At 41.4% G+C, this 15565-nt stretch overlaps 1 pseudogene; it reads right to left on the bottom strand.

Moving 5' to 3' along the window:
- Nucleotides 1-1413: 1413 nt before the first annotated feature.
- LOC101318237 (thymidylate synthase-like) overlaps nucleotides 1414-15565 on the bottom strand; it is a 45712-nt pseudogene continuing 31560 nt past the window's right edge.

Genomic DNA, 15565 nt, shown 5'->3' with positions numbered 1-15565 from the left:
TGGGATAGGAAAGGTGGGAGGGAGACACAAGAGGGAGGGGATATGGGGATATATGTATACATATAGCTGATTCACTTTGTTATACAGCAGAAACTAACACAACGTTGTAAAGCAGTTATACTCCAATAAAGATGTTAAAAAAAAAGCACTCTAAAAAACAAAAAACCCAATCAAAAAATGGCCAGAAGGCCCAAATAGACACTTCTCCAAAGAAGACATACAGATGGCCAACAGGCACATGAAAAGATGCTCAACTTTGCTAATTACTAGAGAAACGCAAATTAAAACTACAGTGAGGTACTACCTCACACCAGTCAGAAGAGCTGTCATCAAAAAGTCTACAAGAATAAATGCTGGAGAGGGTGTGGAGAAAAGGCAATCCTCCTACATTGTTGGTGGGAATGCAAATTGGTGCAGCCAGTAGGGAGAACAGTATGGAAGTTCCTTAAAAAATCTAAGAATAGAGTTACCATGTGATCCAGCAATCCCACTCCTGGGTGTATATCTGAAAAAGATGAAAACTCTAATTCAAAAAGATACCACTCCATTTTCATATCAGCACTATTTACAATGGCCAAGACATGGAAGCAACCTAAATGTCCATTGACAGATGAATAGGTAAAGAAGGTGTGGTATATGTATAATGGAATATTACTCAGCTATAAAAAGAATGAAATAATGCCATTTGCAGCAACATGGATGCAACTAGAGATTATCACACAAAGTGAAGTAAGTCAGAAAGAGAAAGACAAGTACTATATGATATCACTTATATGTGGAATCTAAAAAAATGATACAACTGAACTTACTTACAAAACAGAGGGGACTTCCCTGGTGGCGCAGTGGTTAAGAATCTACCTGCCAATGCAGGGGACATGCGGTCGAGCCCTGGTCCATGAAGATTCCACATGCCGTGGAGCAACTAAGCCTGTGCACCACAACTACTCTCTAGAGCTCGAGAGCCACAACTACTGAGCCTGTGTGCCTAGAGCCTGTGCTCCACAACAAGAGAAGCCACTGCAATGAGAAGCCCACGCACCGCAACGAAGAGTAGTTCCTGCTCATTGCAACTAGAGAAAGCCCACGTGCAGCAAGAGACCCAACACAGCCAAAACTAAATAAAAACAAACAAACCAGAAATAGACTCACAGACATAGAAAACAAATTTATGGTTACCAAAGGGGAAAGGGGGGGGAAGGATAAATTAGGAATTTGGGACCAACAGATACAAACCACTGTATGCAACATAGATTAACAACAAGGGTTCACTGCACAGCATAGGGAACCATATTCAACATCCTGCAACAACCTTCAATGGAAAAGAATCTGAAAAAATATACACAACCAAATCACCCTGCTGTACACCTCAAACACTGCAAATCAACCATACCTCAATAAAAAAAAAATAGCACTCTAAGTAGCCATTTCCATTTTAATAGTGGGATGGGGACTGTAGCCTTCAATCTGAAAGTTTTCAGCCTTGAAGTCATCGATTTTCTCAACTTTTCCAAGGATTTTGAGCTTTGGGAAAGGCCTTGATTCTCCCTGAAGCTGCATTTTCAGCAGCTCAATGTGATCAAGGTAAATATGTGCATCTCCCAAAGTGTGTACAGAGTCACCTGGCTTCAGGCCTGTGATGTGTGCGATCATGTAGGTGAGCAGGGCATAGCTGGCGATGTTGAAGGACACACTCAGGCCCCTGTCTCCTGACTTCTGGTACAGCTGCAGGACAGTCATGGTTCATCACGTAGAAGTGGCAAAGGGCATGGCACAGGGGCAGGGTGGTGGGGTATGAGAGGAAGATCTTTCGATTCCAAGCACGTAGAATGATTCTTCTGTCTTCAAGGTTGGTTTTGATTGTGTCAATCACCTTTTGCAGTTGGTCTACTCCTTGACCTGAATAAATTTAAATCCACATCTTTGTATTCGGCCACCAAAAGCCTCCACTGAAAGCTATAAACTAGGCCTAAATTCCCTTCTTCTCTGGTGGAGAGTACCAGGCTGTCCAAGAAGTCTCGGGACCCGTAGGCATCCCAGATTTTCACTCAGGAGACCCCGGCTCTTCCTGTGACCACTTAAGTCTTTTTATTCTTAGTCACAGTTTCAATCTCCCCTTTTCTTTCTTTCTTTCTTTTTTTTTTTTTTTTTTTTTTACGTTACGCGGGCCTCTCACTGCTGTGGCCTCTCCCGTTGCGGAGCACAGGCTCTGGACGCGCAGGCTCAGCGGCCATGGCTCACGGGCCCAGCCGCTTTGCGGCATGTGGGATCTTCCCAGACCGGGGCACGAACCCGCGTCCCCTGCATCGGCAGGCGGACTCTCAACCACTGCGCCACCAGGGAAGCCCCCCCCCTTTTATTTCTTAAACATAGTAAACATACTTGTAGGTTTCTTTCAGTATCTGAAGTTTATAGGTTAGTTCATGTCACTTGCTGCTTCTGTTGACTCTTTTACGGTGAGTTAAAATCTTACTGTGGTTAGGGATTTTTGACTCTCTTCATAATTTTTACCCATGGGAATTTTTGAGGCCTACGTTGAAGGTGGGTTCTTTTAGGATTTTCAGTTGTTTCTGCCAAATGTCTGGGGCATTACCAATGTGGGACAGTTTTATCCTGAAGTATTTATTTAAGGTTTCTCAATCCAAGGTATTATGTGTTTGGGCTACAAACTTTCGAAAGAATCAGCTTGTGTTAAGAATTCTCGAGGGAGATTTTCCCCCCCTCTATCTAGTGACAGCATTTAGGGCTGGGCAGGCAATTTTATTTGCGGCCTCCTTTGGCTGTGGCTGGCTGATTTCTTGTTCACCCTGACATTGTGAGTGTGGCTTTTTGTGGTTCAACTTTATGGAGGGAGGAGATCTCCTATAGGACATCCGACTTTAGATTGACCCTTATGATATTTAATGTCAGGAAATGAAGTTCAGGGACTCTGGAGTTGGGCAAATGCCCTCAGAGTAAATGTCAACTTTGGGGCTCTACTTCTCTGTGTTTCCACTTTCTCTTGATTTTTGGGTTTTGAGGATTCTTAATTTTCTTGGTGAGCCCATAAACGCCTTAAAAAAAGATGTTTTCAGTATTCCACCCAGAGTTTTTAATTTCTGTGGGCAAAGCATTGTTGGCAGAGGTAGGCTGGGCTGCTTCCCCTTACTTTGGTCGGCCTTAGCAGATAGGAATTTCTTCCTTCTGGCCCTGAGTTATTTTCCTTGACAAATGGACAAATCTCAGTGTAACATCTACATCTCCTCTGTGAATGTACATATGATCTCCTCTGATTATGAACTTTTTTCAACGCCTTTTAAATGTTTTTTTAATTTTACAATATGCCTCAGTGGAACTGACCTTACTTGGGGCTGCAGCAGAATGTGTAAATGGCTTCTCTTTGGGCTACTTGGAATGCCTAAATATACTATCCTAAATGGACATTTCCCAGTGAAGCTGATTTATGAACAGAAATCAGTGTTGAGAAATGATGGCATATGAAATAAGATCTGGGGGAAATTTCATGCATATTTCTACTATGGAGAACAGCACCCTCGATTAAAACATAGGTTATCCCTTTCTATTTATCGTCTTCCATAGGATGGATACACTAGTCTCAGTAGAAAGAGATAATCCCCCCTCATTTCAATCCTTGACATAACCGTTCGGGAAACTGTCTGCCATCTTGGCTGGACTGGGCAGGGGCTGAGCAGAATAAGAGAGTTTAAGGGGCTTTCAAATGTCTTTTTTTCTTTGCGGTACGCGGGCCTCTCACTGCTGTGGCCTCTCCTGTTGCGGAGCTCAGGCTCTGGACGCGCAGGCTCAGCGGCCATGGCTCACGGGCCCAGCTGCTTCGTGGCATGTGGGCTCTTCCCGGGCCGGGGCATGAACCTGTGCCGCCTGCATCGAGAGGCGGATTCTCAACCACTGCGCCACCAGGGAAGCCCTCCAATGTCCTGAAAATCTTCGGAATAATTAAGTCACGTGGGAGAGGAGCTTCAAGATGGCGGAAGAGTAAGACGTGGAGATCGCCTTCCTCCCCACAAATACATTAGAAATACAACTACATGTGGAACAACCCCTGCAGAACACCTACTGAACGCTGGCAGAAGACTTCAGACCTCCCAAAAGGCAAGAAACTCCCCCACGTACCTGGGTAGGGCAAAAGAAAAAAGAAAAGAGAGACAAAAGAATAGGGACGGGATGTGCACCAGTGGGAGGGAGCTGTGAAGGAGGAAAGGTTTCCACACACTAGGAAGCCCCTTCGCGGGCGGAGACGGGGGTGGGGGTGACGGGGGGAGGGAAGCTTTGGAGCCACGGAGGAGAGCGCAGCCACAGGGGTGCGTAGCGCAAAGCGGAGAGATTCCGCCCAGAGGATCGGTGCTGACCGGCACTCACCAGCCCGAGAGGCTTGTCTGCTCACCTGCCGGGGTGGGCGGGGTTGGGAGCTGAGGCTCGGGCTTCGGTTGGATCCCAGGCAGAGGACTGGGGTTGGCTGCATGAACACAGCCTGAAGGGGTTAGTGCACCAAGGCTAGCCAGGAGGGAGTCCGGGAAAAGGTCTGGAGCTGCCGAAGAGGCAAGAGGCCTTTTCTTGCCTCTTTGTTTCCTGGTGTGCGAGGAGAGGGGATTAAGAGCGCCGCTTAAAGGAGCTCCAGAGACGGGCTGCTGCTATCAGTGCGGACCCAAGAGACGGGCGTGAGACGCTAAGGCCGCTGCTGCCGCCACCAAGAAGCCCGTGTGTGAGCACAGGTCACTCTCCAAACCGCCCCTCTCGGGAGCCTGTGCAGCCCACCACAGCCAGGGTCCCGTGATCCAGGGACAGCTTCACCGGGAGAACGCACAGCGTGCCTCAGGCTGGTGCAACGTCATGCTGGCCTCTGCCGCAGCAGGATCGCCCCGCACTCCGTACCCCTCCCTGCACCCGGCCTGAGTGAGCCAGAGACCGCGAATCAGCTTGTCTTTTAACCCCGTCCTGTCTGAGCAGGAACAGACGCCCTCCGGGGACCTGCACGCAGAGGCGGGGCCAAATCCAAAGCTGAACGCCGGGAGCTGTGAGAACAAAGAAGAGAAAGGGAAATCTCTCCCAGCTCAGGAGCAGCGGATTAAATCTCCAGAATCAACTTGATGTGCCCTGCATCTGTGGAATACATGAATAGACACGAATCATCCCAAACTGAGGTGGTGGACTTTGGGAGCAATGATATATATATATATATTTCTCTTTTCCCGTATGGATGACAGGGTATTGGTGCTGCGGCCGGGCGTCAGGCCTGTGCCTCTGAGGTGGGAGAGCCGAGTTCAGGACACTGGTCCACAAGTAACCTCCCAGCTCCACGTAATATCAAACTCCGAAAATCTACCAGAGATCTCCATCTCAATGCCAAGACCCACCTCAACTCAATGACCAGCAAGCTCCAGTGCTGGACACCCTATGTCAAACAACTAGCAAGACAGGAACACAACCCCACCCATTAGCAGAGAGGCTGCCTAAAGTCATAATAAGTCCACAGACACCACAAAACACACCACCAGACGTGGACCTGCCCACCAGAAAGACAAGATCCAGCCTCATCCACCAGAACACAGGCACTAGTCCCCTCCACCAGGAAGCCTACACAACCCACTGAACCAACCTTAGCCACTGGGGACAGACACCAAAAACAACGGGAACTACGAACCTGCAGCCTGCAAAAAGGAGACCCCAAACACAGTAAGTTAAGCAAAATGAGAAGACAGAGAAGAACACAGCAGATGAAGGAGCAAGGTAAAAATCAAGCAGACCAAACAAATGAAGAGGAAATAGGCAGTCTACCTGAAAGAGAATTCAGAAAAATGATAGTAAGGATGATCCAAAATCTTGGAAATATAATGGAGAAAATGCAAGAAACATATAACAGGGACCTAGAAGAACTAAAGAGCAAACAAACAATGATGAACACACAATAAATGAAATTAAATGTTCTCTAGATGGGATCAATAGCAGAATAACTGAGGCAGAAGAACGGATAAGTGACCTGGAAGATAAAATAGTGGAAATAACTACTGCAGAGCAGAATAAAGAAAAAAGAATGAAAAGAATTGAGGACAGTCTCAGAGACCTCTGGGACAACATTAAACGCACCAACATTCGAATTATAGGGGTCCCAGAAGAAGAAGAGAAAAAGAAAGGGACTGAGAAAATATTTGAAGAGATTATAGTTGAAAACTTCCCTAATGTGGGAAAAGAAATAGTTAATCAAGTCCAGGAAGCACAGAGAGTCCCATACAGGATCAATCCAAGGAGAAACACGCCAAGACACATATTAATCAAGTTATCAAAAATTAGATACAAAGAAAAAATATTAAAAGCAGCAAGGGAAAAACAACAAATAGCATACAAGGGAATCCCCGTAAGGTTAACAGCAGAAACTCTGCAAGCCAGAAGGGAGTGGCAGAACATACTTAAAGTGATGAAAGGGAAAAACCTACAACCAAGATTACTCTACCCAGCAAGGATCTCATTCAGATTTGATGGAGAAATTAAAACCTTTACAGACAAGCAAAAGTTAAGAGAATTCAGAAGCACCATACCAGCTTTACAACAAATGCTAGAGGAACTTCTCTAGGTAGGAAACACAAGAGAAGGAAAAGACCTACAAAAACAAACCCCAAACAATTAAGAAAATGGTAACAGGAACACACATATCGATAATTACCTTAAATGTAAATGGATTAAATGCTCCCACCAAAAGACACAGACTGGCTGAATGGATACAAAAACAAGGCCTGTATATATGCTGTCTACAGGAGACCCACTTCAGACCTGGGACACATACAGACTGAAAGTGAGGGGATGGAAAAAGATATTCCATGCAAATGGAAATCAACAGAAAGCTGGAGTAGCAATTCTCATAGCAGACAAAATAGACTTTAAAACAAAGACTATTACAAGAGACAAAGAGGGACACTACATAATGGTCAAGGGATCAATCCAAGAAGAAGATACAACAATTGTAAATATTTATGCACCCAACATAGGAGCACCTCAGTACATAAGGCAAATACTAACAGCCATTAAAGGGGAACTTGACAGTAACACAATTACAGTAGGGGACTTTAACACCCCACTTTCACCAATGGACAGATCATCCAAAATGAAAATAAATAAGGAAACACAAGCTTTAAATGATACATTAAACAAGATGGACTTAATTGATATTTATAGGACATTCCATCCAAAAACAACAGAGTGCACTTTCTGCTCAAGTGCTCATGGAACATTCTCCAGGATAGATCATATCTTGGGTCACAAATCAAGCCTTCGTAATTTTAAGAAAATTGAAATCGTATCAAGCATGTTTTCTGGCCACAATGCTATGAAACTAGATATCAATTATAGGAAAATATCTGTAAAAAATACAACACATGGAGGCTAAACAATACACTACTTAATAACCAGGAGATCACTGAAGAAATCAAAGAGGAAATCAAAAAATACCTAGAAACAAATGACAATGAAAACACGATGACCCAAAACCTATGGGATGCAGGAAAAGCAATTCTAAGAGGGAAGTTTATAGCAATACAATCCTACCTTAAGAAACAAAGAACATCTCAAATAAAAAACCTAACCTTACACCTAAAGCAATTAGAGAAAGAAGAACAAAAAACCCCCAAAGTTAGCAGAAGGAAAGAAATCATAAAGATCAGATCAGTAATAAGTGAAAAAGAAATGGAGGAAAAATAGCAAAGATCAATAAAACTAAAAGCTGATTCTTTGAGAAGATAAACAAAATTCATAAACCATTAGCCAGACTCATCAAGAAAAAAGGGGAGAAGACAAAGCAATAGAATTAGAAATGAAAAAGGGGAAGTAACAGCTGACACTGCAGAAATACAAAGGATCATGAGAGATTACTACAAGCAACTCTATGCCAATAAAATGGACAACCTGGAGGAAATGGACAAATTCTTAGAAATGCACAACCTTCCGAGACTGAACCAGGAAGAAATAGAAAATATGAACAGACCAATCACAAGCACTGAAATTGAAACTGTGATTAAAAATCTTCCAAAAAACAAAAGCCCAAGACCAGATGGCTTCACAGGCAAATTCTATCAAACATTTAGAGAAGAGCTAATACCTATCCTTCTCAAACTCTTCCAAAATATAGCAGAGGGTGGAGCACTCCCAAACTCATTCTACAAGGCCACCATCACCCTGATACCAAAACCAGACAAAGATGTCACAAAGAAAGAAAACTACAGGCCAATATCACTGATGAACGTACATGCAAAAATCCTCAACAAAATACTAACAAACAGAATCCAACAGCAACATTAAAAGGATCATACACCATGATGAAGTGGGGTTTATCCCAGAAATGCAAGGGTTCTTCAATATACGCAAATCAATCAATGTGATACAAGAATAAAAACCATATGATCACGTCAATAGATGCAGGAAAAGCTTTGGCAAAATTCAACACCCATTTATGATAAAAACCCTCCAGAAAGTAGGCAGAGAGGGAACTTACCTCAACAGAATAAAGGCCATATATGACAAACCCCAGCTAACATCATCCTCAATGGTGAAAAACTGAAACCATTTCCTCTAAGATCAGGAACAAGACAAGGTTGCCCACTCTCACCACTCTTATTCAACATAGTTTTAGAAGTTTTAACCACAGCAGTCAGCGAAGAAAAAGAAATAAAAGGAATCCAAATCGGAAAAGAGGAAGTAAAGCTGTCACTGTTTGCAGATGACATGATACTATACATAGAGAATCCTAAAGATGCTACCAGAAAGCTACTAGAGCTAATCAATGAATTTGGTAAAGTAGCAGGATACAATATTAATGTACAGAAATCTCTTGCATTCCTATACACTAATGATGAAAAATCTGAAAGTGGAATTAAGGAAACACTCCCATTTACCACTGCAACAAAAAGAATAAAATACCTAGGAATAAACCTACCTAAGGAGATAAAAGACCTGTATGCGGAAAATTATAAGACACTGGTGAAAGAAATTAAAGATGATACAAATAGATGGAGAGATATACAATTATCTTGGATTAGAAGAATCAACATTGTGAAAATGACTATACTACCCAAAGCAATCTACAGATTCAGTGCAATCCCTATCAAACTACCACTGGCATTTTTCACAGAACTAGAACAAACAATCTCACAGTTTGTATGGAAATACAAAAGACCCCGAATAGTCAAAGCAATCTTGAGAATGAAAAATGGAGCTGGAGGAATCCGGCTCCCTGACTTCAGACACTACTACAAAGCTACAGTAATCAAGACAGTATGGTACTGGCACAAAAACAGAAATATAGATCAATGGAACAGGATAGAATGCCCAGAGATAAACCCACGCACATATGGTCACCTTATTTTTGATAAAGGAGGCAAGAATATACAATGGGGAAAAGACAGCCTCTTCAATAAGTGGTGCTGGGAAAACTGGATAGCTACATATAAAAGAATGAAATTAGAACACTCCCTAACACCATACAGAAAAATAAACTCAAAATGGATTAGAGACCTAAATGTAAGGCCAGACACTATCAAACTGTTAGTGGGAAACCTAGGCAGAACACTCTATGACATAAATCACAGCAAGATCCTTTCTGACGCACCTCCTAGAGAAATGGAAATAAAAACAAAACTAAACAAATGGGACCTATTGAAACTTAAAAGCTTTTGCACAGCAAAGTAATCCATAAACAAGATGAAAAGACAACCTTCAGAATGGGAGAAAATATTTACAAATGAAGCAACTGACAAAGGATTTATCTCCAAAATATACAAACAGCTCATGGAGCTCAATATCAAAAATCAAACAACCCAATCCAAAAATGGGCAGAAGGTCTAAACAGACTTTCTCCAAAGAAGATATATATATTGCCAACAAACACATGAAAGAATGCTCAACATCGTTAATCATTAGAGAAATGCAAATCAAAACTATAATGAGACATCACCTCACACCGGTCAGAATGGCCATCATCAAAAAATCTACAAACAATAAATGCTGGAGAGGGTGTGGAGAAAAGGGAACCCTCTTGCAGTGTCGGTGGGAATGTTAATTGATACAGCCACTATGGGGAACAGTATGGAGGTTCCTTAAAGAACTAAAAATAGAACTACCATACGACCCAGCAATCCCACTCCTGGGCATATACCCTGAGAAAACCATAATTCAAAAAGAGTCATGTACCAAAATGTTCATTGCAGCTCTACTTACAATAGCCAGGACATGGAAGCAACCTAAGTGTCCAGTGACAGATGAATGGGTAAAGAAGATTGGCACATATATACAATGAAGTATTAATCAGCCATAAAAAGAAATGAAATTGAGTTATTTGTAGTGAGGTGGGTGGACCTAGAGTCTGTCATACAGAGTGAAGTAAGTCAGAAAGAGAAAAACAAATACCATATGCTAACACATATATATGGAATCTAAAGAAAAAAAAAACAGGTCATGAAGAACGTAGGAGCAGGATGGGAATAAAGGTGCAGAGAATGGACTTGAAGACACGGGGAGCGGGAAGGGTAAGCAGGGACAAAGTGAGAGAGTTGCATGGACATATATACACTACCAAATGTAAAACTGATAGCTAGTGAGAATCAGTCGCATAGCATAGGGTGATCAGCTCGGTGCTTTTTGACCACCTAGAGGGGTGGGATAAGGAGGTTGGGAGGGAGGGAGACGCAAGAGGGAAGAGTTATGGGAACATATGTATATGTGTAGCTGATTCACTTTGTTATAAAGCAGAAACTAACACACCATTGTAAAACAATTATACTCCAGTAAAGACGTTAAAAAAAAAAAAAAAAGACAAATGGGAGGACCGAACTGAGCTCTCAGGTCCAGTGATGGGGAATGATGCTGACACATGGTTACCCTAGACTTGAAGTTGTTGGGAGGGGATACAGGAGTTTAGATCTCAGACATTTCAGAAACTTTCTTTCCTTTTTTCAGATTTAAAAGCCAAAACTATATAAATTGGTGAAATTTTCTCCCTCGAGAACTGATCAAGGCTATTTTAAACGGTGGGTTAGATCCAAGGCAATTTGCTTAATATTGTCATTATCTATATGAATTGCTGGTCTTTCTTCTGTAGTTTAAGTTCCTGTTACTTTTGAATGTTAATTATTGAGATTGCTTCAGTTTGTGTATGTGAATGCATATGTTAGATACGTACGTGTGTGTATTATTTTGGGATGGTATCCATTCTGCCCTCCTATATTTCTTTCTTAATCTTGATTACAATCTGCAAGACAGATTACCTGGAAGCAGTTTCCATCCATCTTCCTCTGGTTTATTCATTCGAAAAATACTTGAGTGCCTGCCTTGAGCCCAGTGCTGTGCTATATGTTGATTCAAATTTATTTAGGTCAATAATTATTGTACACTCTATATTTGGTAGATACTACCTGGGTGAGTAATACACCCTCCCTGGACCCAAGAAAATCAGTTTTGTTAGATAGAAACATTTAAATTTTAGGAAAAATCATTTGGCAGTTTTGCATGGATAAAATATGGAGATAGCTTCTTTAACTTGCTGCTTGTGAAAACCTCATCTTGTGTATTTATAGATTCTACTTAATCCAAGTGAACTAGGAAAATGTTACTTTTAAAGCATTCTCTTTTTTATTTTACCTCTTTCTGAAACACTTTAGGGTCTAATGTCTCCTTTCCCTTTAGCATTTAGCAAATAAAACCTAAATATGATTTCCCATACACATAAATGATTCATGTCAAAAATGAAGGAATTTTATCTTGTGTCCTCATGGGGAATGTTGCAGGTAGTCATATTTTCCAAGATCCTGTAAGGATTTGACAGGACATAAAGGAACAAGGCCCAGGTATTTGCTGGGTAGCTTAGGTTTACTTTAAATATAGAAAAATACCACCAATAGAAAATAAGTGGGGAAAACTGAAATCTAGAATTTTTTTTTTTTTTTTTTTAGGACTGCAGTGTTCTTATTTTCAAAGATACTTAGTAATGTGAATGAAGCAGCATGATACTGCCTGCTAGAGATTGTAAGGAAATCTGCTGGAGTGATCGAGATAGAATTATGAGTCGTTCGTAACTTATTTGCTTTAAGAAAAGGACGCTTTCAGATTATAATACCAATAGTAATCATAAGTTGTACCACTGAGTGTTTAGTGTGTGCCAGGAACTTCTCTAAGTATATTGTTAACTCTAATCTTCATGGCAATCTGCTATGAAGTGTGTATAAGTAGGATCTGCATTTTACAGATAAGAAAATGGAGGCACAGTAAGGTTAAGTAATTTGTCCAGGTCACAACAATGGTGAGACAAGATTCGAACCCAGAAGGACTGACTCTGTAAAGTTCGTGGTCCTAAGCTTTACTACCTCCTGTTTGCCTTTTGATTACAACAGTATGAACATTTGCACTATCCATCTTGTTTTCCATAATATTTTTAATCTTTTAATTCATTTAGAAAATCTTATTTTTTTTATAGATTGTGAAAATGCCACCCAAGACATTGCCCAATATATTAAAAGATTAGTGGAGTCCAAATTTACAAATTGCAAGATGGGATATTTTTATTGATGGTGATTTGCATTCTGAAATAGTTATACTGTTTGCATTTGTCTAAAAAGTATTATTAAAAAAGGAGAGAGAGAGAGAGAGGGCTTCATATACACACAAAACTCCACAGTGATAAATTGGATAATTCACAGTGATGTCTAATCTTCTTAGGGAATGGACTGTTTTCTTCTAGTCTTTGAATGTTCATACTGATATTTAGAGTAGTATATCCTCATTGACCCCTTCCATTAGATGGTGGTCTAAAATTATGCTTCCGTTGCTCTTCTGTCCTCCCTCGGGAAGCGAAAGATGATGAATTCAGCATAAAGCTGGACCTCACTGTATAAGTACGTAGCCTGACTGCTGGGCGCATCAGGATAACTTTCATGATACATAGAGGTAACACAATGGAAATCACAGTTTAGAAATCCAATTTATCTTGCTGTGAATAGAATTGCCTCCAATCCTGATGACAATTAGTTTTGTTCCGTAACACTGTTATAGAAATGTGACATTGAAAAACTACTTGTAATCTACTGAAGCATCCGTCTACCATGAGTTCATGCCATGGAGGGAAAAAATCCCCATATAAGTGTTAATTCCACTTATGTGAAAAAACATAAAAGGGTTTTTCACAAAGAGCGGCCACAAGGTCAGGGTATGACTGCTGAGGTAATGAAGTGAAGGCTTCCCTGAAACTTTTAGTTGCTTATACATTCTATTAAAGCTGCAAAATTCTGCTGATTCTTTTTTCTCAAAATCACTGGGGTTGCGGCTCAGTCACATTATGGATTAAGCGGCGAGTGATGCCAGCCTTTAATGTTTCCTGGAACTGCATAGAGCCTGCCACTGATGCTCTTGGCTGGCCTTGACTTTCCTCTTTGGTTCCAGCATCCTCTTCCTCTTCTTCTGACATTGCCGGTCAAGTCCATTCAGTACTTACACTATTGTGTCGAAAATCCTCAAATTGCACTTTCACATTCACTGTGAGAATAAAATGCCCCCTGGTATAGAGTACTCTAGAAAAAAAAAAAAACCAACCCTGAAATATGGGTAACTTATTTGCCTCTGTAGGCAAACACGCATCAAAAGAAAAATCTGTAGTTTGATAAGATTGGACTCAGACATCTTGCAGCTCAACTGTATGTGTGTTTATTGATCACTACAGGAGCTTGGAGAGATCTGGAGCAGGGCTGACTTGGGTGGGAATCCAAGTGCCACCATTTACCAGCTGTGTGGGCCGGTGCACATACTTGTTTGGCAAATAGTTCTGAATGTGAGTTTCTTCATTGGTAAATGGGGAATAATAGCTATCTTACATGGTTATTGTGGAATTAGATGTTATGTATATAGTGTGCTTAGTATATCCTGAGTGTTAAGTGCTAGCTGTTATTATCAGGCTATGTGACTTTGTTCCCACCCTTAAGGAGATTGTTCTGGAAGAAGAGAGAAAGCATGCGCATAAATATCTGTGCTTCAAGGCAGAAGGGATGAAGGCCATGAAGGAGCCTCAGAATGTCTTGATGTGCGTGCTATGGAGAGAGCCTATTGGCTGGGATATGGCCATAACCTCTTAACTGGTCTCCCTGACTCTTATCTTGCCCCCTGCAATTTACTCTTCATAAAACAGCCGTGTCCTTTCTTAAATGCAAATCCTCCCATGGTTTCACATTCCCTTTGAGATAAATTGTTCAGTATATGAACTCTGCTTAATTCTCCAACTTAGTCTCTTCCCCTCTACCTTTCTCATTCCCAAACATACATTTCATGTGCTATCTCTACTAAGTTTTTTTTTAGTTCTGTATTAGTCAGCGTTCTCCAGAGAAACAGAACCAAATATGTATACGCACATGCTCACACACATTTATTTTTATACACACACATACATGCAACATGCAGTTGACCTTGAACAATGCGGGAGTTAGGGGCGCCGACCCTTGCACAGTCAAAAATCCAAGTACAACTTCACAGTCAGTCCCCTGTATCCTCAGTGCCAAATCCCCAATTCAAGCAACCTCGGGCTGTTTAGTGCTATAGTATTCATTGAAAAACATCCCCATATAAGTGGACCCATGCTGTTCAAACTCATGTTGTTCAAGGGTCAATTGTGTATGTATGTGTGTATATATATATAAATATATATATATATAAAATAAATGATGATGATGATGATGAATTGGCTCACATAATTATAGAGGCTGAGAAGTCCTCAGATCTGCAGTCATCAAGCTGGAGATCCAGGAGAGCCAGTGCTACAGTTTCAGTCTGAATCAAAGGCTGGGGAACTAGGATAGCTGATGGTGAAAGTTCCAGTCTGAGGGCAGGAAAAGACTAATGTCCAATCTGAAAATGTCAGGCAAGTGGAACTCTCTTTTACTCAGCCTTTTTTGTTCCATTTAGGTCTTCAGTTGATTGGATGAGGCTCTTGCACATTAGGGAGGGCAGTCTGCTTTACTCAGTCTATCAACTCAAATGTCAATCTCATCTAGAAACACCCTCACAAACATAGTAATGTTTGGCCAAATATCTGGGCACCTCATGGCCCAATCAAGTGGACACATAAAATTAACTATCACAAGTTTTAAGAACATGGCTTGTTCTCATTTACTGCTGTTCTTTTGCACTTGCTGTTCCCTATGCCTGGACTGTGCTTGGTCTCCCGACCCCTAGCTCATTCCTACTGGATCTTCAGGTCTCAGTGTGCAAGTCACTCCTTCCAGACTGGGGTAGGTCCCTCTCCTGTGGTACTCTCCAGCTTCCCTATCAGAGCTTGCTTCTCTGTGCACTGTAATTTCCTGTTTACTTGTCTCTGTCACAGAGAACTTGTCAAGAGCTTGTCTTTATTGCTTCTATAATATATCTCCTGTGTCTAATGCAGGATCCAGCACATTGAGGTCACCCAATAGTTGTTCATTGAATGAATGAATAGATTTAGGGAAGGAGGTGGAAGTTGATGTGGGTCTTAGGGGAAGGAAGATTTCATAAGAAGTATAATGTCCAATTTGGGAAAAACAAGTACAGGGAATAC

Source organism: Tursiops truncatus, chromosome 11, assembly GCF_011762595.2.
Source record: "Tursiops truncatus isolate mTurTru1 chromosome 11, mTurTru1.mat.Y, whole genome shotgun sequence".
Classification (NCBI taxonomy): domain Eukaryota; kingdom Metazoa; phylum Chordata; class Mammalia; order Artiodactyla; family Delphinidae; genus Tursiops; species Tursiops truncatus.
This window is presented reverse-complemented; position numbering and strand designations above follow the sequence as displayed.